General features: G+C 45.1%; 1 long non-coding RNA gene across 2 annotated transcripts in view; it reads right to left on the bottom strand.

Annotated features, from left to right (window-relative positions):
- LOC144775891 (uncharacterized) overlaps positions 1-24,670 on the bottom strand; it is a 59,800-nt gene that overhangs the window by 19,110 nt on the left and 16,020 nt on the right. The window lies entirely within an intron of this gene.

Here is a 24,670-nt window from a genome sequence, read left to right as displayed (position 1 = left end):
AAAAGCACGTGACACTGACAGCCAATCACAGTCCTATCCTCTGGGGACGCTTTCTGGCGTAGGGAATGTACTTCCGGTGCGCCGTTGGACGTGGGGTGAGGCGGATCCTGTTGAAGGCCTCGGGCGCTGTGGCCCCTGCGCTCACACCATTCCACGAGCTCTGCTTGCATTTATGAACGGCAGGGAAACCCGGGAGGCCTGAGGTGTCTGAGCATATTATCGCCACCTGGTGCGGAGCCTTGAAGACTGCTGCCACCAGCGTCTGCATATTTTTGGTTGAGTGAGGCTTCGGCGGGACGGCGTCTGCGGCCAGTCGTCTCGCAGTTCTTACCTGACACGTCAGGAAGCACAAGTAGGCCTGTGTCGTAAATTGCTGCCTAACCCGGCCGTCCCCGCAACCCTTCAGAAGAAATCTCTTAAAGCAGCATTAAAAGAAAGCACGCTGTAAAATGTAATCACACCTACAGTTAATCATTCATCTGCTTGGCTTGGTATTTCTAAATGTGATATACAGTCTGACGAGAAAGATGATCCTAATGTAACACATGTGCTAATCGCATGGCTTTAAGTGGGCCGGGTCCTGCTGGTGGTCAGTACCATCAATTCTAAATAGCAGGTGCCAAAAAACGGGACCCTATCGGGCTCTCCTTTTTCACACTTGGATGAAAAATAAATCTAAACTCTGCAGCAGTCCTATCCTTCACAGCCTTTGATGTAACTTCAAAGAGACTCGTTATGCACAGTCTCATTTCAGAACTGAAGCATTGTCAAAGTTATATACAACAAAGGACAAAGCCATCGTTTTTGCTTATCTATCTTATGCAACTAACAACCATTGACAAAGCCAATAGTCCTGGCTTGTTGTGTAATGTTACTTGTTGTGTCATATATCTGGATGCACTGCAGTGACAGAAAAATCAAAATACCAGTGCGGTGGCACACTATGCTCAGCAAAGATTTTTAGCTCAGCTGTTTTAAAGCCACACCCTTCATTATATCGACCACTCCCTCCCCTTTGAGATACCCTCCAGTTTTTTCATCACACTTAAAGCCCTGGCTAATCGGATCACCGTGTTCTGGACTTTCATGTCGCAGCACTGTGCATAGAGGGAGTTTTTAGCTTGGTTCACTTGGACTAGGGGCCAGATTCAAATTCTATGCAATTTGGACCAAGGGCGCACCCTTTTCTTAAAGTGCCTGGCATGTACCGGATGTTACAGATGTAGGAGCTGCTGTGGCTTTTGCTGTTTGTGGGCAAACGCGTTAAACTTGTAACTTGCAGCAGAGGATTCTGGGAAATGTAGTACAGCTATCATTAGTAATCCCAAGGTTCATCGCGCACATTAATTAGGCATGTTGGCAACATTTAAAAAAAGCAGAGGCGAAGTTACACTACTTTATAACACTATGCTTGAGTGGAATTTGCGCTATGAAAGGAAATAAATAAGAACAGGCACACAGAGTGCAGTGCTAAATGATTCAATGCCACAAGAACATAACTTTTCCAGTTCTGGACTTTTCCTCACAATTTCAGGTGTGATAGTGAAATTGGTTGATTTGATTTACATCAAGATTAAAATTCTCAGAAAGAATTGATAGTTTAAATACAAATGGAAATTTGCGGACTCTGAGCGGAGGAGGTCCATGCGGTAAGTCGTGATGGGGTGACACCATGAGTTACCCGCATCGGGTGACACCAACCCTAGTGACGCCACTGATGAGGCCGGATGCACTTGCGGTGAAAACACTGTTCTACTCAGCGGGCTCCGCTCTCCCCTTATGAACCCATGTTGGTCAGCCGGCCCATGTATGGAGGTAGCATGAGCTACCTGCCAGATATCCACTGGCGCCCTGGAAACTGTTGTCTGTACGAGGCTCCATTGCTACAGGACTTCCATCCCGCTCTTAGCACTGCAAGCTGTTACCACACTTTTTATAAGGCCCACAAAGTAGTGTGTGCCTTTAAATGCTGAAAGTGATAGACGCCTCGGCATCACATCAGATCAGCGCTCTATAACAAGGTGGGGCAATTTCCATTGGGCCTGTATCCTGGCTAAACACGGGTTGCGCGCTGAATCAGCATCCTGCCAAGTGCCAGTCGTCCCGATTGTTTCGGGAGACTACAGAGTTCAAGGCTAGTTTCCTTCCTCCTGATTCCTGCAGTGAAAACCCCGATTCCTCTGTGTGCTTCCCAGGACAGGCACAGTCTATATGTGACTCAAAGTAGCCACTGCCAGCGCCAGTAACCTCCTCTTCTTGCAGGCCAGTGCACATTTTTGCCACGCACTCTGCTCGCCATGCCACTTTCTACGTGCAATGGGCAAAGCAAATAGGTCTCCTCTGGTGTGTACGAGTGAGTGGATTTTGCAAAAGGTAGCTAAGCAGTGTAGTCAGTCAGGGAGCGGAGAGTCTTGAAGAAACACTGATATGGGTGTAAGTTGCAGAAACAGGTGATTAGCTCTCTGTGCCTCAACAGCAACGAGGGCAAGCAGTTCTTGATAAGCTGGACAAATGTAGACCACAAATGAGCTCAAAAACCTCGATAGTGTTTAGAGGCTAGCAGAGTCCTCTAGTTCTAATAAATCAGCCATTTTGAAGCCATTTTTAAGACCCTCTGAAGAAAATAAAAGTAAATGCTTTTGCACCAAAGCTGATAAAACCTGTATTGACATGATGCCCGAGAACTATATTTGCGGTCTGGTAGTGGAATCTTGGCAGACACTTTTGTAATGGTCCATGGAGTGATAAACAATCAATGAGATCCTAATCAGCTGTTGTCCTTATTTAGGTTTGTAAAATGTGTACCGCGGCTCAGTGTTCAGAAAAGTGATCTTTTTAAACCATACTGCTTACGTTTTTTAATGCTATAAACAATAAACATTGAAACGGGTCCCTTCCAGGCAAAAACACTAATTGATTTCTGAATAATGAGTGTAAAAGGGTAAAGGTAACCATGTTGTTCCTGCTAACATTTCACATGCTTTACTTAATCTTGCATTCCCTGTGTGCTTTTTCCAGGATGGTGGTACTTTTTTTTTTCCAGGCAGCATATTACTCTTGTCTAGTGCATAATTTAAATTGAGTCGCATCCAGGTGTTTATAGTGGGGCACAATTGGGTTGTAGTTGAAGGCAGTGCGAGTTTCTCTGTGGGGCAGTATGGTGTTCAGTGGGGGAGAGGATGTGGCACTATGACCAGAGCTGCCGAATTTAGAACTGAGGAACCAGGTTCAGCCTTCATGACCAGTCTACCCGACCACTCTCCTGGGGGAGCATATTCCCGTGCTAGACCACAGAAGCCCTGGTGTCTTAGCATCAGCAGGGTTAACCTAAGGGTGGCAAGTGTGGGTCAACCTTACAGGCCTGTCCATCACTATCCATACTGTAGTTCACCTCCAGTCTTGCGGGCAGGCTGAAGCAGCACACACTAGAGCAACAGTGACAGTCACTGAGGTCACAGGACCCTTGAGGCCAGTCCGCCTCACCCATTAGTACTTCCATTGGCCTTGTTTCATCAGTATTACTACAACTCACCAGTGATCGGTAATGCAGGATTTGCACGCACACCAAATTACGGGGCATATTTACTAGCACCTATTGCCAACACAGCGTCACTTTCAGTGATGTGATGACGATAGTGGCCTTGTCTTATTTACAAGGCAGCGTTAAGCCACTTAATGAGGCTTAATGCTGCCTTGTAAATAAGGCACCCTTTCACGCTGCATTTAGCGTAAAAGTGGTGGGCAGTGGGCGTTCCACCGCAACACCCATTGATTTTGATGCTGCCCTCTATTTACAAGGATGGCATAAATAGGAGGCAACGCCAAAATTATGACCAGGGAAAACCTGGTCTTAAACAGGCGAAACGCTTTATTGCTTCTCGTTTTTACTGTTTCATTGTGTGCTGCCTTGTGCAGCACACATAGGAACAGCAAATTGCCTATGATTGTTTATGTGCAGGAAGGTACCCCTTCATGCACATAAATAATAATTTTTAAAAAAATGACATTTTATAAAAATAAATTACATTTCATAACTTCTATGTGTGCCGCATTAAGTAGCACACATAGAAGTTACAAAACGGCATTCAAAGATTGTTTATGTGCAGGTTCCCCTTCCTGCATATAAACAATCTTGCCCTCAACACAGACACCCTTGCACTATGGTGTAAGGATTCCTGCGTTGGCACTAGGCAGCTTAAGTTGGCGCCAGCACAAGGGGAAACGCAGGGCTGCACCATATTCTACTAAATATGGTGCAGCCCAGCGTTTAAAATTGATAAAGCGTGTCGTTAACCTTGTTGGCTTATTGATATGCTTTGCCACTTTATTGTAAATATGCTCCTACGTTCGCAAACTTCATGTCTCTCTGCTTCATGCACAATGTGAAATGCCAAACAAATACTTGAAATTGGGATGTTTTGCTCTTTCTGGCCGCACCTCTGACTTCTCCCACTGACCCAATCCTCAAGTTATTTCCTCCCTCTGATACCCCACAGTTCTACTCACCCCCCCCCATCCCCCAACTTTGACCACTGCATAAACCCTGAACTCAGTGGCAGCTCCTCCCTGGCAGTAGTAGTGCGCTGGGAGGGGGGGGGTATACAAAATAAATCACTTATCTGCCTGCTGCCACCTCTCCTCCCTCTTCTTCCTTCTGTTTGAACCGCAAGCAGGAAGCACCCAGGCTCCCCTAAGCCAATCACAATGCTACTGTCACAATGACAGCAGCGTCAAGATTGGTCTGAGCACTGATTTGGTGCTCAGACAGGGACTGGGAGCCGGAGCTTGTTCTCCACCCAGGCTGTACAATACAGCCAGTGGAGAACATGTAAAGTGCGCATAACTGTTTGGCAAGCCAAACAGTCATGCACACTTGGAGAGGGCCAACACTCCCCCCTTGCTTTGCTCCCCTCAAAACTGCGTCAGCGCGGAAAAATAAAATGATAATAACATTGCGCTATTATCATTTTTTTCCCTTTTTTGCAGTGCTGAAATGCTGTGGGGCGACACTGCTCCGCCTGAGCGGAGGAGCCACCCCTGCCTGAACTTCCATAGGCCTGGAATTTGAAAAGAAATGGCCAGAAGTGGTGGTGCTTTTCGGGAGCTCCCTATATTATGCACGATATACAAAAGCTCCCCCCCAGTGGCTGTCTGAAGAAAATGCACATCCCCAGCCTCTGTCACTCCAAACCAGACAGTCAATCCACAAACCAGCAGAGGCACACAGGATGGCTAAGCAAGAAAATACCCACTTTCTAAAAGTGGTATTTTCAAACACACAATATAAAAAATATCTTTACCAAAAGATGCATTTTTATATTCTGAGTTCAGGGATACCAAACTCCACCTTTCTATCTTGCCCCAATGGAAAGTTATACTTTTAAGATATTATAAATAAACACCCATTCTATCCTGTGGGACAGATAGCCTTTCAATAGTGAAAGACGAAAGTCACTGCATTTCACTATCAGGACATATCACACATATTAGTACTTGTCCTACCTTTCACCTACACTGCACCCTGCCCATAGGGGTAACTTGGGCCTACCTTAGGGGTGACTCACATGTACTAGAAGGGAAGGCTAGGGCATGGCAAATAGGTGCACTTGCCAGGTCGACTTGGCAGTAGAGACTACACACAGACGCTGCAGTGGCAGGTCTGAGACCCCTTTTGAAAGGCTGCTTGTGTGGGTGACACAATCAGTGCTGCAGGTCCACTAGCAACAATTGACTTACAGGCCCTGGGTACACACAGTGCACTGTACTAGGGACTTAGTAGTAAGTCAAACAAGCCAATCAGGGAAACACAAATCGATTTGTGTTTCCCTGATTGGCTTGTTTGACTTCCTACTAAGTCCCTAGTACAGTGCACTGTGTGTACCCAGGGCCTGTAAGTCAATTGTTGCTAGTGGACCTGCAGCACTGATTGTGTCACCCACACAAGCAGCCTTTCAAAAGGGGTCTCAGACCTGCCACTGCAGCGTCTGTGTGTAGTCTCTACTGCCAAGTCGACCTGGCAAGTACATAGGGAGCACTTGCACTTTGGTACTGATCAGCAGTGGCAAAGTGCCCAAAGCATCTAGACCAGCAAAAACGAAATCCAGCACACAGCAAAAATACAGGAGGCAGGGGCAAAAAGACAGGGGAAAACCATGCCAAGGATGCCAGGTCTAACATTTTCTCCATTTATTAACTATGAAGACTGCTTTTCTAATGCCTATTACAAATTGGCCAGAAGGGTCAGCGAATTGCAGGCACTCTCTGTGCACCCTCCCAACAACATCTTCGATCCGGACAATCAGGTACTCTGGACACATGATTCCTTTTTCCTGAAGGTTGTGATTCCTTTCCATGTAGGCCAGACGATCACACTGCCTAACTTCTTTTCTCCATCTCACACTTCAAAGGAGGAGAGACTCCACCGTATGGACCCAAAGAGAGAGTTGTAGCTCTACCTTGATCGCACAAAAGAGTTCCAGGTAGATGATCAACTCTTTGTGGGGTGCCTAGGGGCTAATAAGGGAAGTCTATACTGAAATGGACTATCTCAAGAGGAATAGTGCCCTGCATAAATATCTGCTATGCATTGGCCAAGAAGCAACTCCATGAGGGCTTATGCACTTATTCCACCAGAGCCAAGGCGGCAATCACTGCGTTAGCACAAGGAGTCCCTGACCTGAAAATCTGTCAGACAGCAACATGGGCATCTCTGCACATGTTAACCAAGCACTACGGCCTGAACAGTCAGGTCCATTGTGATGGGCACTGTGTCCGTTTGGTCCTGTGTGACATCCTGGTTTAAATCAGCTTTGCTATCCACTTCTCTGGAGGCACTGCTTGGGTTTTTTATTCTAAATCTGTGGCTAGATGTCTCTATCAGATGAACAAGTTGCTTACCTTTGGCAACGCCTTATCTGGTAGAGACTCTATGTAGCCGCAGATTCCTTACTGGCCATCCCATCCTTCACGCTCGCAGAACTGATTACAGTGTGAGAGTCACCCTTCTAAGGGTCTTATAATTTCAGTCCAGTTGTCAGTCTTCGTTGTGGACCTGCATTCCTGGTGTGGAAAGTTGCGAAAGAAACTGAAATCAGTGCTCTGGGGTGGCATTTATATATGCACCACACATCTCATTGCCGGCGCAGACACCACTGACACAAAGCTGAACGACGTCACCTACTGGCACACAGTGGTACTGCTTGAAAACTTCGGATTCTAGTCTGATGCCTTGGGAATATTGTAAAGAAAGGAGTCTGTGGCTAGATAGAGTCTCTACCAGAGAAGGCGTTACCAAAGGTAAGTCAATTGTTGTTCTGGTAAGGAACAGACTGCAATGGTTAGAGGGACCAGGTAAGCAATTGTACAAGTAGAGGGGTGTGGCAGGGGAGAGATAGATACAGAGGCCAGGTCTCATTGGGACCAGGTGATGAAAATGGCATTATCGTGAAAAAGGAAGGTAGAAAGCATGAGAGTGTCTAGGAGTCCAGTCACAAAAACACAGCAAAGTAAGGACAAAGCATGAAAGGATATAGGGAGAAAATGGCACAAGCAAAGAATAGAGAAGGAAAGGAAAACAACAGACTGCATGGGATACACCCAGTGTGTGCAGGAGAGTGAAAGAAAGAAATTACACAATATTAACTGGAGACCAGGAAGAGAAGTCTACTAGAGTTCATAACCTGTTGAGGTGGGTTGAAGCAGCAATACCAGGATGGGGTACACATGGGAAGGTAGAGGACTAAATACGGGGAATGGATCCAGGTAGGAATGGGATCCAAGGAAAACTGGTACATGCAAGTGTACAAGAATGCGAGGAAACGGACAAGTCAAAGTGGTCAAGGCTCTGTAGGGCAGAGGACTGAATGGAAGAGGTAGCCAACGCATACAGAATACTAACCACAACACCAGGGAACCTGGCACAAAAGAAACAACATGTTAAATTGAATGACGGAGGCTGAAGGAACAGGATACTCCCATAGGTTCCCCTCAAAATTGTCTGCAAAGCCTATTAACTGAATTGCCTTTAGCAAAGCTGTTGGCTGTGTGCCCTTGCAAGTTGATTGAAAACAAAAATGTCATAGGACCCAACATGGATCCAGGTAGTAGGAGACAACTTCCAGTCAGCATCACACCCCACTATCCATGGTTAAAAATGGGAAGACACAACTGTGCCACAAGATCAGCAGGCTCAGGTGTAGGGGCAAATTTTCGAACAATTGATATAACACAGTGCAGCAAGGCAAGTTTCTATGCTGTGTTTTGTGAATGGGAGAGAGCTGAGAAGGGCCATATTTAAACTATATGGCACTCTTCAGCTCTCTTCAATTGCTTGCACACTTGTTGCTGCTTAGCAACAACGCAGGCACCCTTGCATCATGCTACAAGGGGGCCTGTGTTATGGGCAGGAATGTTTTTTTGCAGGATCGTACAAAAAACTATTCAAAGAGGAATTTTTTTATTTCTATATGTGAAAATGTGGGAAGAATTTGGTCTCAATTCTGTTTCTTTTCTCTGTAAAGCAGGAGAAAATGACATCTTCCCTTGCCCTTTGCTCTCTTTTAGCTTAATCACCTGTGGAAGAAAAGCCTGGCTCCGTTTACGATGCCAGCATCAGTGCAAACCATACCCTTATGACATTACAAGAATTACAGTTCCCCTAGCTAGCTACATACCCACTGCATAAGTAATGCAGGGCATTGAAAGAAATATGTGACTGTGTTGATGTCTATATGCAAAAAGAAAAGATTCAGAACTATGACTACTAAATAAGTCTTTTCCGTCCCTCTCCTACCTGAAGCACATAACAGTAGACCCACAGAGAGCAAGAGAGTAGCCAACTATTGACAACCAGAGACCTTCACAGGAGTGCATTGCATCACAAATATGGGGCATTACATCAGATAAAAGAGGGTTGTATATTTTAATATCAGGGCCGCCTCACCAAGCTGGATACACCAAGTGGATTGGCCCTGCTCAGGCCTGGAAGTAGGGAAGTTTGAAATAATTTCCAAGTCCAAACTATTTCGTTTTCTGAGGAATTTCAATCTCACACTGTGGAACTGCCAATCAAATACTTTTTGCCATCGGTCCCCTTGAAACTTTGGAGCAAAGTTCCCAAACTTCTTGTGGTGCCTGAACTACTACAGGAGGACAATTATGAGGTCCACAGGACGCCATGTGGAGTAGTTTTAGACTCTCAGGGGCAGATTTATCAATGGGTTGCATTGCCTTTAGGCCATGCAAAGGGTTGCAAGGGCGACACAACTACTAATTCAGATTTATCAAGCTATGCAAGGTCACCTTGCGTGGCTTGATAAATCTAAACTAACAAAATGCAGCACAAATTGCTGTGTTGTGTTACTCTGCCCCAGGGAGGTGGTTCATGGCTGGAGTGTGAGTTTTCCCATGCATCCACCCAAGGATTTTGGCACATTCCCAGATTGACCATTACTGGTAGACCTGGGAATGGGGCAAAATGATATGCCTTCCCAGGTTCAGGCATAACGAGGAGAAATATCTTTATTTCTCCTCTTTTGTTCCTATACAGAAAGAGGGCATGCCTCAGGGGATTGTTTTTGTGCGGGAATCTGCCTGTTCCTGCACAAAACAATCCTGTCTGCAAAGCAGGCACCCATGCACCATGGTGCAAGGATGCCTGCATTGAAGCTTGGCAGCACATTGTGCTTCAGAGCAAGCAAGTACAGGAATGTGCCATATTATGTTAAATATGGTGGCTTGCTGCACTGCTCTGCGTGAAATAATTATAAATCTGCCCCTAAGGGTGACTGGCAGATTGAAACAGCAAAGTCCAGTCCAGGTCCAGTTGCCACTGGTCAACTGGCATTCTTCACAGGATTGTCCTCTGCAGCTTTTATAGGTTCCTGGAGCCACCCAGAGGATAAGCCTCATAAACTTTGGAGACCTTTCTGCCCTTTTGTTTTAAAAGGAAGGGGGTCCAAACTACTCGGGTCCTTCTTGCCGGTCACAAAAGCCAAGTGCAGCAGATTCAGTCTGCCTGGCATCCTTTTGCAAGATCAGCATTTTTCAGAGCAATGACTAATGATGAGGGTCCAGACTTGTCCAGTTCATCAGCCTGAGGGGAGAGGACACCCTATGACACTCCTAGTTCCTCTATGACCAATGGAGTAAAGGCTCACAGGTCGTGACAAATCTATTTTTGCCGTAGTCCTATTTGGGTTACTCTAAAAAGGCCAAAAATACAATGTGTCAGAGCAAATCCACTATGGCAAAGGTCTTAGGCACACTAAACTTGGGCTCTAGATGCTGTAGATATGAGTGGGGAATGTACCTTGGCAATCCTGTTGCCGTCCCACATCTAACACTAAAATGCAGTTTGAAGCACTCTGTACCCACAACAAACCCAGAGACTGAGGCCTGGTAGGTCACAACAAAGCATGGTCTTTCAGTAAAAGGCATTAGATACTCAAGAATTGTTTTAGCATCTTGTTTTCTCTCTGTCAAGTATTAGATATGGATCAACAGACCTGTTAAACAGGATTGGACATTACAATGTCAACAGGTTGGCCACAGGTTGCCCACAGCTTCCTCTGTGAATATTCTGTGGAGAATTCCAAGGGGTCATCTCTGCCCATTCAGGTCAGCCTCTTGCTTGCTTCTTGGCTGCAGTTCACACATTTTGCACACCTATTACCAGGCTTGAGAACAGGCTGGGAGTTGGCAAAAGTGAGTGCTGTTTAGCTCTGTGACAGCTCAGGCAGATTAGTGGTAGCTTTCTATTTATTATTTCTATTTAATATAAATTCAAAATCACTCTGGTTTTATATAAAGGACAGCAAGACCTGCCAAACCAAAAATAGCTTTTAGGGATTTATTGCTTTAGGGACGTTGTCATGTTTATTTTCAACATGTGACACTTTTTAAATACCATCCATCGGAGCTTGTTCGCTACAACGCCTACATAGGATTGACTTACTAATATTTAAAAGGGAGGTTTTTACCTATTAAAAAGGGTTAGTTTAACCGTTTGCTCAGCAAGCCTTACACTGCAGCAAACAGGCTACCGAAGTCATCTGCGGCGTACCACAAGGATCATCACTCAGCCCCACGCTGTTCAACATCTACATGAGCCCCCTTGCGGCCATCGCACGCCAACACAACCTCAACATAATCTCCTACGCCGACGACACCCAGCTGATCCTCTCCCTCACCAACGATCCCGCCACCGCCAGAACCAACCTACATGAAGGGATGAAAGACGTAGCCGAGTGGATGATGAACAGCCGCCTGAAACTGAACTCAGATAAGACGGAAGTCCTCATCCTGGGATCTTCGCCCTCCACCTGGGACGACTCCTGGTGGCCCCCTGCCCTGGGCAGCGCACCCAAACCAACAGACCACGCACGCAGCCTGGGCTTCATCCTGGACTCCTCCCTCTCCATGACCAGACAAGTCAACGCCGTCTCCTCGTCATGCTTCAACATCCTACGCATGCTACATAAGATCTCCCGGTGGATCCCCACTGAAACCAGGAAGACGGTCACCCAGGCCCTCGTCACCAGCCGACTGGACTACGGCAACTCCCTCTACGCCGGAACCTCAGCAAAACTCCAGAAAAGACTCCAGCGCATTCAGAACGCCTCAGCACGCCTCATCCTGGACATCCCCCAACACAGCCACATCTCCGTACACCTGAGAAACCTGCACCGGCTCCCCGTCAGCAAGAGAATCACGTTCCGACTCCTCACCCACGCACACAAAGCTCTCCACAACCAAGGCCCAAGATACCTCAACGACCGCCTGACCTTCTACACTCCCACCCGCCAGCTCCGATCGACCAGCCACGCCCTCGCCGCCGTCCCCCGCATCCGAAGAGCCACAACGGGAGGAAGATCCTTCTCCTACCTGGCTGCCAAGACGTGGAACTCCCTCCCCATCCACCTCCGCCGGACTCAAGACCACCTCGCCTTCAGGTAGCAACTCAAGACCTGGCTGTTCGAGCAGTAGCGGACCCCCCTCCCCCAAGCGCCTTGAGACCCTCCGGGTGAGTAGCGCGCTATACAAATGCCTTGATTGATTGATTGATTGATTGATTAGCCCTGATGTAATGTTTCCTTGTCGTACTGAGTGGAGTGTACAATAAGTGCTGCAGCTCAGGTGAATTTTCCATTTCCATGCCTTGGGTGCATTTTCTACATCATTCACAATGGCCTTAGCATGTCAATGAATGATTAGTCAATGACTAAAGGTTTTAAGTTTCAGAGCACATACACTGCGCTGACAGCAGTACCACAGTGAGCCATGCCATCTTAGTCAACAGGCTTTCAGAGATAGGAATCAGAGGCACAGCCCTCAAACTATTATCCTCTTTCCTTTCGGATAGGGCTCAATCGGTAGCGGTCGGAACCTTTTCCTCAGAACAATTCACAATCCTGTGTGGGGTACCACAGGGCTCGGCTTTAAGCCCTAAGCTGTTCAATCTAAATGTTTCCCCTCTGGCTAAAATCATCAGGAAGTTCGGCTTCTCAGTGGTCTCATGTGCTGATGATACACGGCTAGCCGTATCAATTTCCAGCAACATTGAAGAAACAGCCGACCATTTCAACCACTGTATAACTCAAGTCCATCAGTGGATGAGTCAGAACTGTCTGAAATTGAATGGGGGAAAAACAGAGGTTCTCCTGTTTGGCTCGGACACCTCATTTTGGACACCCAGATGGTGGCTGTACTGTCTGGGAAACCTTCCAATCCCGGTGCAAATGGCAAAAAATCTAGGCTTTATTTTTGACGATCAGCTCCATCACCTCTTCAATCTTCTTCCTCTTAAAGATGATTAGGAAAATTTGCCCCTTCATTCCTCCGGAATCCCTAAAAACCCTTGTGACGGCACAAGCCTTGTCCAGGCTGGACTACGGAAATGTGCTGTACGTAGGGATCCAAATGCAGCACCTTAAAAAGCTGCCGCGTCTTCAGAATCCGGCTGCCAGACTGCTGCTGGATATCCCGAAATTTCAGCCAGTATCGCACAAGTTGAGAACTTTACGCTGCTTCCCAGTGGCAAGGAGGATTACTTTCAAATCCCAATGCCTAACGTTTAAGGCACTCCATGGGTCTGGTCCTCACTATCTGAAGAGCTGACTGAACTGGTACTTGCCTCCTAGAAATCTAAGGTCTGGCCACCATAAACTGCTACAAACACTCAGGATCAAGAGAGCTCGTTGGGGTGGACGAAGTTTCCCGGTCGGGACTGTTAAAACCTGGGACATGCTCCCAGACAGGATAAAACACAGCCCTACACTTCTGGCCTTTAGAAAAGCACTAAAAACATGGCTCTTCATCAACTAATTCGCACACACCTAGTCGCAGTGGCAGCCTTGGTGTATTTCGGGGTATTAGTGCCTAGACACCTCCGGGCAGTTGTGCGCTCTATAAATGCTCAAATCAAATAGTGTTCAGAGTCTAAAACAGTAATACATTCAGCAAACAAAAGAGGTTGAGTATGTAACAATGATCAATTCCTCATCCCCACTTTATCATTTTAAACAAGAGTTTGTCTTGCAGCAAAATGAGGTTTTCATCATGTTTCAGATTTAGTTCAAAACATGCCATATTCATTACAATGGATGAACGTTCAGTTCAAAGCTCCTTGTGTTCACTTAAACGTTGACCATATTAATTTTAAGGCATAACAAATTCATTTCAACTGCGGTCACATTCATATCAACATATATCAGATTCAGTTCAGTGTAGTTCATTATCATTTTAACACAAGGTAGATTACTTTCAGTGCATGCCATACTCATTCAATTGTGTATCACATTAATTTAACATAGGGCAAATTAATTTTAACAATTACCATATTCACTGCTATGCCCGACTTATTTATTATGACGTGAGAAATATTTATTTCAACAGATCAAGACTATTATGACAGTTGCCCTATTCCTTTGAAAGTGTGTAATTTCAAATTCAATGAACATGTTACTTGTGTCAACATATGTCATGCATGTTTCAACATGTGTCAGAATTATTTCAAGATGTGCAATATTAATTTCAATGGATGTTGTATATAATTCAAAGCTTCTCATATTCATTCAGGAGTGGGCCTTATTCCTTTTAAGGCATGCTAGATTAATTTCAACTGTAATCATCTTCATATGAACGCAAGTCATATTTAGTACAGTGTTAGTCATATTCATTTTGACACCAGTCATATTTATTTCAACTTATCTTATATTCATTTGGACATGGGTCATATTCATTTGAACATGGCTTGTATTCGTTGATGTATGTCTGACATTCATTTCATGAGTGTTACAGTCACTTTAAAGAGTGATGCATTAAATTTAATATGTATCATATTCATTCCAATGGATGTTGTATTCAGTTTAAAGCGTCTCATATTCATTTACGTGTGGGCCATATTCATTTTAATGTATATCAAATTAATTTCAACTGCAATCATATTCAAATGAACATGTTTCATATTCAGTTCAGTGTTAATCATATTCATTTTGACACCAGTCATATTTATTTCTATGTATCTTATATTTATTTGGACATGTGTCATATTCATTTGAACATGGCTTGTATTCATTGATGTATGTCTGACATTCATTACATGAGTGTCACAGTCATTTAAAAGAGTGTAAGATTCAATGTAATAGTTGCCATATTCGTTCCAATGTGGGTCATATTCATTTCAGCACCAGTCTACATCATTTCAATAAGGGTTATATTCACTGCAGGTTTTGTTGTATTCTTTTCAGCAACACCATATTCCTTTCAACATAGTTACTATACATCTCAGTATATATTTTATTCGGTTCAGAGTGTGCGTTATTTTAATTGTCTACTAGATAGTATATTCATTCTGCCATGTTTAATATTTGTTTAAAACATGTTACATTTATTCTGGTGTGTGTCAAATACATTTTGCAGCCCCCCATGCATTTCAGGAGATGTCTTATATGGGGGTCTGTAATTTTGACATGAACGGCTTCCCATACATTTGTATGCTACCCTGTCACTAATCATTCCAGAGAGTGTTAGGATGTGCAAAAGATGTCAAAATAATAAAGTATCAGAAAATGTACCGCATTATGCTGCAGCCTTTTTTTGCTACATAATTTTGTCAACACTGCAACATAATTTTGACCTGCATTGCTGCATAATTCCACTAGCCCGAAAGCAGTCAGCACATATTAAAATTGCTTGTGCAGGAAGAAGAGAGACTGTGAAGTTTGTGAACTTATTTGGTGTGTGTGCAAATCCTGCATTGCCGATCCCTGGTCAGTTGCAGCTACTACTGCTGAAACAAGGCCAATAGTGGTACCAATGGGTGAGGCGGACTGGCCGCAAGGGCAGGCCCGGCTTTAGCGCTGGTGACGTCCTCTGCAATAATGTTTGTTGGTGCCCCCCAATGACTACCTCCACATCAGATTTCCTCACTGCTACCCTTTAACAGGGAACCCCGTGTCTCCATATTCACACTCTCTCTCAGATGCATTTATTTTGATTTACAGCGCCACTCATACCATTGTAGGGTGTTAGAGCACTTTACATCACACACATTAAACAGAGATAATCAATCATTCGTGTGTGTATAACTGTATAGGAAATGTTACAAAGGACTACAAGGTGTAGGAGTCACATGAAAACCATACTAGTAGGCAGCAAAGTTTAATAGTGATTGGTCTGGAGAAACACAAACTCAGAATTTAAAACGTAATACCATGGTTGAGGCATCTCTTTAATAATCAGAATTGATTTCTATCCAAATGAACACTATTTGCAACATTATTATAAACAAAGACTGGAGGAAAAAAACATAATGCTCTAATGTATACCTTACAGTTTGCATGAAGCTCTTAGATGACCGATAATAGATCACTGTTCTGTGTTAGGATTTTAACTTATAAATGTCAAGTAACAAAAGGATCTCTGACAAAAGCAGTAACCCACTGACCTATTTACATTATGTGCACTTTGTGATCTACGTGGTACGTGTTCTTTGCAGCAGGCACATTAACCCTTTGTGCTACCTTTCCAGATGTCACAACTTCCACTAGACAAAACTCTGATCTCTTGCTAGGAAGAACATTAATCACCGGCGATATCATGTCATGACATTTTTATTGTTGCAGAAAATAGCTGGAGGCTAGGAAGGAGGCAGCAAGTACTTTTAAGACCAAAATATCTTTGCAAACACGATGCCCCCACCCAAAGTCAGTGCCCAGTGTGGTCACACTGTTCGCACCCCCTAGAGCTGGCCATCCTAAAGGGTCCTGTGACCTCAGTGAGAGAGTCAATGTTGCTCTAGTGTGTGCTGCTTCGTAGGCCTGCCTGCAAGACTGGAGGTGAACTTTAGTATGGATTGTGGTGGACAGGTCTTTAAGGTGATAAGACACCAGGGATTCTAAGGTCTAGCATGACCTTCCAAACTCTAGCATGAGAATGTGCTCCCTCAGGAGGGTGGTCTGGTCATGAAGGCTGAACCTTGTTCCCCAGTTCCAAATTCGGCAGCTTTGACCATAGTACCCCATCCTCTCTCCACTGAACACCATACTGCCTCACTGAGAAAAACTTGGCCTGCCTTCAACTACAACCAAATTGTGCTCCGCTATAAACACCTGGTTGTGACTCAATTCAAATTATGTACTTGACAAGAGTAATATGCTGCCTCAACAAAAAGTAACAACCTCACGGAATAAGCAATCACTCACATGAAATGCAAGAGTAAGTAAAGTATGTGAACTGTAAGCCGGAATAGCATTGTTACCTTTTTTTTTTATAACTTTATTCTTTGATTATACAACATGTATAAACCCCTGCCCCTCCCCCCCCCAAAATTGGCATCATTACAATACATGTAAGACAGTTCGATAACCTCATTACGGCACTTGAGGACACAGGTATCACCGGAGCATGCAAGACACATGAGGAGTAACAGAATAACAAAGAATAAAACAATAGCATGAGGAAGCAGCCGAGCACCACCCAATCTCTGGTAATAATGAAGTCCTAGCAGTCCCCTCTCCCTCCACATCAGACCCCGACATCCCTGGCGAGAACAATTTGTCGCTTGCCCCATCAGAGTCACTCTGGGATGACCGCCCCCTTTCTGCCAGCCCCGAGGCACACATAGTTCGCCAAGCAGTAAGTCATCCTGAAGCTTCTCAACCCTCCGCGTAAGCCGCACATGCGTTCGCTCAGCCAGGGACCATTTCCTTACATCCTTAAGCCAGGTGGGCACCTCTGGGGCCCTCTGTCCCATCCAGGTAACCGCCACCCTATGCCTAGCGAGTACCAACATTAATTGCAATAGTTTGTAGGAAAGGTTCCTTCTCTTGGGCTTGGGAACCAGCGCCAGCAAACAATGAAGGGGATTTGTGTCTATCGAAGGCCTGTGGTGATGACTATGCGCTCTACTACCCCCGCCCGGAAGCTCTTGACCAATGGGCAGTCCCAGGCTAAGTGTAGGAAGCCCGCTCCCCCCACACCATATCTGGGGCAGCTGTCCTTCCTGTCTCCAGAGATACGTTTCAATGATATCGGGGTCAGATAGATACGGTGCATGAAATTAAAGTGTGTTAATTTGAACCGTGCATTACACGATAACTTGCGCGTGAGGCACCCTATACGCTTCCGCTGCCCCTGTACCAGGGTGGCAGCAAGATCTGCCTCCCGTGCCGCCCAGGAAGGCGGGACAGGTGGAGTGGAATCCTGTTTCATAGCCGAATATAGCAGAGAGGTTAATCTACGCCCTTTACCGCAGGAAAGAAGGATGTTTAATGTGTGGGACATCGGGGGCGTTTCCGGGAACTGAGGCCAGGCAACCTTCACCCCATCTTGGAGTCCCCGGCAGTGCAGGTACTACCCCCCTCCAAGACCAAAGGTCTCCTCCGCTTGCTCATAGGACAGGAAGGACTCGTTGGGGTAGAGGTCAGCTAGAGCCTCGCATCCTCCCGCCCGCCAACTGCGAAAGGACATGTGCTCCTCCATGGCAACTAAAGGGGCCAGGGTCCAGATCGGCAGCTCCTTATGTAAGGGGGCCCGCCGTAAAACCTTCTCCACGAACCACTACCAGATGCCTGCAGTGTGGCGTACAACATATGGCAGAGTGTCGTCCGCTCCCCTTCCCTGCATCAGTGCAACCTGTAATGTCTGCACGTTCGCTGTGCCCGCCAAAAGTCGCGTCTCCCAGCTGTCTGTGTCCGCAAACCATCGGGCTGCAGGCTGTAGTTGTGCTGCATAATAGTATAAGTCGAATCGCGGCGCCTCCAGGCCTCCCTCCTCATAACTCCGAACAACAGTATGGAGGGCTACCCTGCTGCGCCGTCCCGCCCAAAGCAGAGACGTAAGCAGCGTGTTAAGGGTGCGAAAAACTCACAGGGGGAGATGACACAGTCAATTCTGGAGGACGTATAGCGTCCTGGGAAGCATTACCATCTTAGCAACGGCTAGCCGTCCCATTAACGAAAGCGGCAAGGAGTTCCAAAAGGATACCGTTTGCTGTAGGGACTGAAGAGTCCGATCGATATTCCGGGCCAGCAGCTGCGGGTCCGTCGGGCCACCTGAATTCCGAGATAGCGGAATGCCTCCTGTTCCCAGCGCAGCCCGAGGTCCGGCAATGGTTACCTTAATGCTGCTGCACTCATTATTCAGAAATCAATTAGTGTTTTTGCCTGAAAAGCGAAAGACATGACTACAGGGCCCGGAAGGGACCAGTTTCAATTTCAATTGCTTATATCCTTACAAAACATAAGCAGTATGGTTTAAAAAGACCACATTCCTGAACACGGAGCCCAGGTATTCATTTTGTTTTCCACGCATCAACCCAGTATTGGAGTTCCTACAGGAAGGGTGCACTTCCCCACCTGGGGAAAACAATGCTGTTCAAAGAAAGGAGAGAAAACAAAAGTAGTGCTTCCCTGACAAACTCTGTAAATTGGTGCTAATGTGTTTGCGTGTGAACTCATCTGGGTACTTTGTGACCAGTCTGTCTTGCTTTATTTCGTTATTTTTCCTATTTTGAACCTTTTCTTTCCCTCCATCCTGAGGCTGCACTTCGGAATAGAAAAATGTCAGAAAAAGACGAAATATCCAGCAAAAGAGTTTTTTTCTTTTTTATTCCATTTCAGAGGGGAACAAATAAACAAAAGGAGGAAAGAGAGGGTGAGAACCGTTTCTTGAAGTCACGGTTTTCAGTACGTGAGGAGCAGCGAGACAGAAAAGAGGGAATAAGAGAAGAAAGAAAGACGGGGGCAGCTGCCAGCCGCAGAGCAGGAGAAGTGGACACGGTCCTGAAGTGGACAGCTTGCTGATGTGGATACTGTCCTGAAGTGGACACCCTCCTTATCCTTCTCTGCCCGCCCGTTCGGGGCTATTTTTGCCAACTTTGGAAGCATATTTAAAAAAAAAAAAAGTAGGGGAACGGAATCTACTGAATTAAATAAGTAGGGGCACAGCATGCCCTGTCGATCCTGCCCACTTCGACCACTGCTTGCCAGAGAGTTCTGTACACCTTGTAATGCTCGGAGGTCAGATTCCTCGACTTCGATGTAGGACACAATGCTACAAATAAAATGTCAGAGGTCAAGGGGCCTGATGTACAAACCCAGAAATTTGCTATTCGGAAATTGTGAAAATTAAGTAATCTCAATGTTTGAATCACAAAATAATATGCACTATGCACCTACAATACCAAATAGCAATTTGTAATTGCTCGCAATCATTAAATACTGATTTACGATTTTCCACTCGATGTGCAACACAATTTGCAAATTAGGTTTTCCTTCATAAGAATATTTCACAACTAGCATGTACCATTAATATGGTATCATAATATGTATCATTAACATGTATCATTAATATGGTTTACGTATATTATTTATCATTTCTAACTTTTACCTTTTTGACAGTTACACATACTGACTTTTATGAGGTAGAAAACTGATATTATATCTCACCATAATGGCATGAATTTTATATTTGCTGTCTGTCCCAGCAGAGCCACCTATCCAGAGATCCTAAGCCCAGACTGAGGGAGAACCACCAGAGAAGGATGACCTCACACCTGTTGCAAGTGGTTCAGAATCTACTCCAGCAAAAGAAGAACCCATTTTTCCACCTTTTCAAACTGTGCAGACATCCACTGCCCCAATGCTGTGCAGCAGAGAAATAAAGGAAAAAATAAAATAATAATAACTCAAGGTTATTATAATTTCATTTTGTCTTACCATGGCAGCTCTGCAGGGCGGGGTAGGGCTGCTCTGACACAGGAGCAGGGGGTGTGACGAGCACACCTTGCAAGTGAGCATGAATGTTTGGCCGGCCATCAGGGGCCGGCCAAACATTCATGCGAACTTACCATGCTCTCCAACCAGGCTGCATTACAGTCTGGTTGGAGAATATGCCCAGGCTCCCACTCCCTGGCTGATCAGACCAATCAACGCTACTTTGCAGCATTGTGATTAGCTTAGGGAGTCTGGGTGTGCTTCCGATTCTGTTCCGGATGAAGAGAGATGCGGAAGTAAGGTACGTTTTTTTAAATTTTATTATTTTTTAAATTAATTAAATTTTTGTCAAATATCCCCCCGCCCTACCACCCCTGATCGGTGCCGGCCGCGACTGCAGACATCAGCCGTACAGTCTAGACCTGCAACCACCCTTACAAAGTTAACTACCTCTCACTCAAAACAGCAAATGGACGTAGATAGGTCTACACATCAATCATTATGGAGAAAGTGCAGGTCGTCTGAGGAAGACGTTTATCACATGCTACCCAGGTACTCGTTGACACTCCTCCTGCATCATTGGAGAAATCTATGTTGGTGATTTGACGGAAGCAGTTTGGGGCCATGTGTGAGCTGTGTAGGAGTAAAAGAGTACCTCAAAACCATTTCTGAGGGACATGGCGTCAACAGATCGGGTATATATGAACTAACTACAGCAGTGAAGAACCCTTGCCAACCCACTTCTGCTGACTCAGAGGCTTACAGAGGAATGCACACTGAAATTTTCATTCAGGCTACTTGGTACTCTTTTGAAAAGCTGATATCTGCAACAACAAACGTGTAGAAACACAGAAAAAATGCAACTTCAAATGGTTAGCCAGAAACCTCGCACAAATAACAAATGTACTTGAGGAAATGCAGACAGCTAATGCAACCAACTGGTCTAACACAGCACTAGTATATAGTGAAGAGGACTCAAGAGTTAGTAGTGTGGCTGAGAAACCTGAGCTGGTTGTCTCCATGTTGCATTTATATTGGTGCTCATAATAATGAATTAATATCCAAAATACTTTGAATCATGTGCATGTCTACATTTAAGTTTCTCTTGGATGTCCCCCAAAAATAATTATTTGTTATGTCAGTCCTGCAGGTACATCCTTCTGCAGCTCTTCCTGCATCCTGTCCTTGGAGTTGACATTGCAGATATTCAATGTAGTCACCATGATCATCTGATTATCATTTTCAAGTTCAACTGGTGGTCCTTCGCTCATTGCTGTGGTGTGGAAGGTGGCACATGTGGCTATGATCTTACAACATGTCTCTGGATGGTATCAAGTGAACCCCCACTTTTACATAGACAGCGGACTCTGATTTTCAATAACCTGTCCTGCTTGTGTGCTGCTATATAACTTCATTCCCTTTTGTGTGTCTGTATTCAAATTTGGTGCCATGGTCCTTTGGAGTAAGACATAGGCAATGTCCCCTAAAAATGGATGTGATAGTTAGAAACATAGTTTTAAAAAGGGTTATCTGATTATTTTCTCAAGGTGTTATATTCAAGCAACCACCCATCATCCAGATCTCCTCTTGATATTCAGTCATACAGTAAAAGATCATTCAGTGGTCATGTGTGCTGAGTAAAGAACCTGAACAGAAGTAGGTATTGCCTGGCGGTGTTGTGTGTGCTTGTCTAGTGTGAGGTATTATTCATCCAAAAGGTCAAGTATTACCAGACTCCTTAAAATATATTTTGCATAAATCTCTTCTTCAGTGTGTTCAAGTATTGTCACCCTTAGAGTGCTGATTAGTATTTTCAGTCCCATTTTGTACTGATCACTTGGTTACAACCAACTTCCACTTGAGGTTAATTCATACTTTTGCAAATATTCACAAATTGCAAATGCTTTGTACGTAGTATTTGAAAATCGATGTTTGATAGTCATTGATTAGAAATCACCATTTCAGTGTCGCAAAATAGTGATTCATATTTCATTGCATCTGTTAGAAATTGGGTCTATAGTTGGCAAAGGTTTGCACCCTGTCCAAGTAGGGACCACAATCCTAGACAGGGTAAGTCAGGTACACACTCTAAATTAACGTGTGCTCACCCTCTGGTAGCTTGACACAGAGCACTCAGGCTTAATGTAAGAGGCAATATGTAAAGTATATGTGCAATGATTAAATGACAGTAACACAGTGAAAACACCACAAAAATACTCCACACCCATTTAGAAACAGAGAGAAAAGCCATCTGAGTAAAACAAGATAAAATGACAAAAATCCAATTAGTAGAAGTCAAGATTTAAATATTAAATCCAAAAACAGTGCTGTGAGGTCAATAGCACAAAAGGGTTGCTTGTGCTAGACCAGGGTAAGTCCAAAGTTCAGGCTGACCAAGATGGAGAGAAGGCTGGCTACTGAATCCACGCTGAGCCAGCTAAAAAAGTACCTTGTACAGAGCAAGCGTTGGCATCGAGGACCTCACTGGGTCGGTTCTGATTCGCGCAGTCGGATCGATGAGTCAAAGTCAGGCTGCGCAGATGGTGTGAAAGAGTCAGCACTACAACGATGTCGAGCCTCGCTGACGATGTCAAAGGGTCAGCACTGCATTGGAGACAAGGCTCGCAGCGGCGTCTCTGGATTGGCGCTGCATCATCGGCAAACCTTGCAGTCAAAACCCTCATTGTCGTTGAATTGGCACTGTATCTGTATCAGAGGGCACAGCGTCAGTTCTGATCAGTGGAAAGGGGCCACTGTATCGATGTTTGCAGAAAACCGCTGCAGAACCACATCTGAGGCCCAGGACTGGCGGGGGCACCTCAGGCAAGGGTAGGAGAATCTTGGCTTCATGGATGTAGAGAGCAGGTCCAGTCCTTCTCACTCCCAGGCCAGAAGCAGCAGATAGAATTCCAACACAGTAGAGCAGGTAGCAAAGTGGCAGTCCTTCCCACAGCACAGCAATCAGCAGGCAAACACAGTAATGCAGTTAGCAAAATGGCAGTCCCTCCTACAGCAGCTCTTCTTCCAGGTAGAATGTTCTTGGTTCCAGCAAAGTTCTGATTTGGTGGTGCCAGGAGTCCAGTACTTATACCCAAATGGGCCTTTGAAGTGGGGGAGACATCAAAGAGGCCTTTGAAGATCACAATGCCTTTTGTGCTATGGCTCCAGACTCACTACAGGCAATAGGCAGCTCTTTGTGTGAGGACAGGCACAGCCATATTCAGGTACAAATGTCCGCTCCTCCCTCACAATCTACCTCAGTCAGGCCCATCAACCTGGAGATGTGTGATCAGGATGCAAATGTCACACCTCAGGTACTTTTGTGTGACTGCCTAGAGGGAATGCACAAAGCCCAGCTGTCACCCAGCCTGATGTGTATTAAGGGACAGGCAGAGGCACAGAATGGTTAAAGTAAGAAAATGGCAACTTTCTAAAACTATGTAAGATGTGGTATGCACACCGTGTTTATCACAATATAGTCCCATTTTAGTAAAAAAAATTTTAAACAAACTTTACAATTTGAATGCAGAACTGGACTGTGCCTTGCCCTAGATGCATCATCATTTAGTACAATCATGTGGGGAGCATTTGGTCCACGCTCCACTCCCAGACGCACTGCTTTTGTGGATACCAGATCCAGTGCATACCACCTCTTACATTGTTTCAATTTAATTGCCCCCAGTTGGTTTTACACCCGAAGATTGAGTATGTTTAAATTTAAGAATGGTTTTTGATTGATATTCCACACATGATGAAACAGCAAGTTCACAGTAGCATTGGGTGAAGGTGGGAACTAGAAAGGAAACAAACACATTGGATGTTGTTGAAAAAAATGCAGAAATTTGCGACATCTTGCGCGTTTGCACAATAGTTTTAATTCAAGTGTAGGGTTAGCACTGTTTGTATAAAGGGGTTTTAGGTGCAGTATGGGTTTTCTAGTTCGAGAGGAATGTTATAGGTGTCAGGTGATTAATTTGCATCATGGAAGGGGGGTGGAGCACGCGTGATTCAAAAGCTAGTTGGGACTGGGGGAGTGTCACATGGGAGAATAATATAGCCTGAGGCGAACGCCGAACAGGGAGGAGGTGATGGTGTGAGCAGGTACTCATTTAATCTAGTTTCAGGTTTCGATCAAGTCAGATCTCGCTTTTGCAGATCGTACAACATCCAATTGTTAAGTATACTTGTAGGAAGGGGGAGTCTCTGGTTGGCGCAGTGCAACACTGGCGACAATCAGGGCCTCTCTCTTCCTCGTCAGGGCTGAGGGTTACCTCCAAGACAACCTCTGCTTACCCTCTAGGTAGTGTGGCTTAAGCAGTCTTAGGCTAATCTCTGGGGCATGTAAGGTTAAACATTTGCAACATTACACCATCACAACCAACCCACCACACAATGACACCAAACTGTTATTTGTAAAAATATATCTTCTTTATATAAGTTTCAAGCAGGCTTGT

Source organism: Lissotriton helveticus, chromosome 1_1 (assembly GCF_964261635.1).
Source record: "Lissotriton helveticus chromosome 1_1, aLisHel1.1, whole genome shotgun sequence".
NCBI lineage: Eukaryota > Metazoa > Chordata > Amphibia > Caudata > Salamandridae > Lissotriton > Lissotriton helveticus.
The sequence above is the reverse complement of the archived record's forward strand: the minus strand, read 5'-3'. Positions and strand labels throughout refer to the sequence as shown.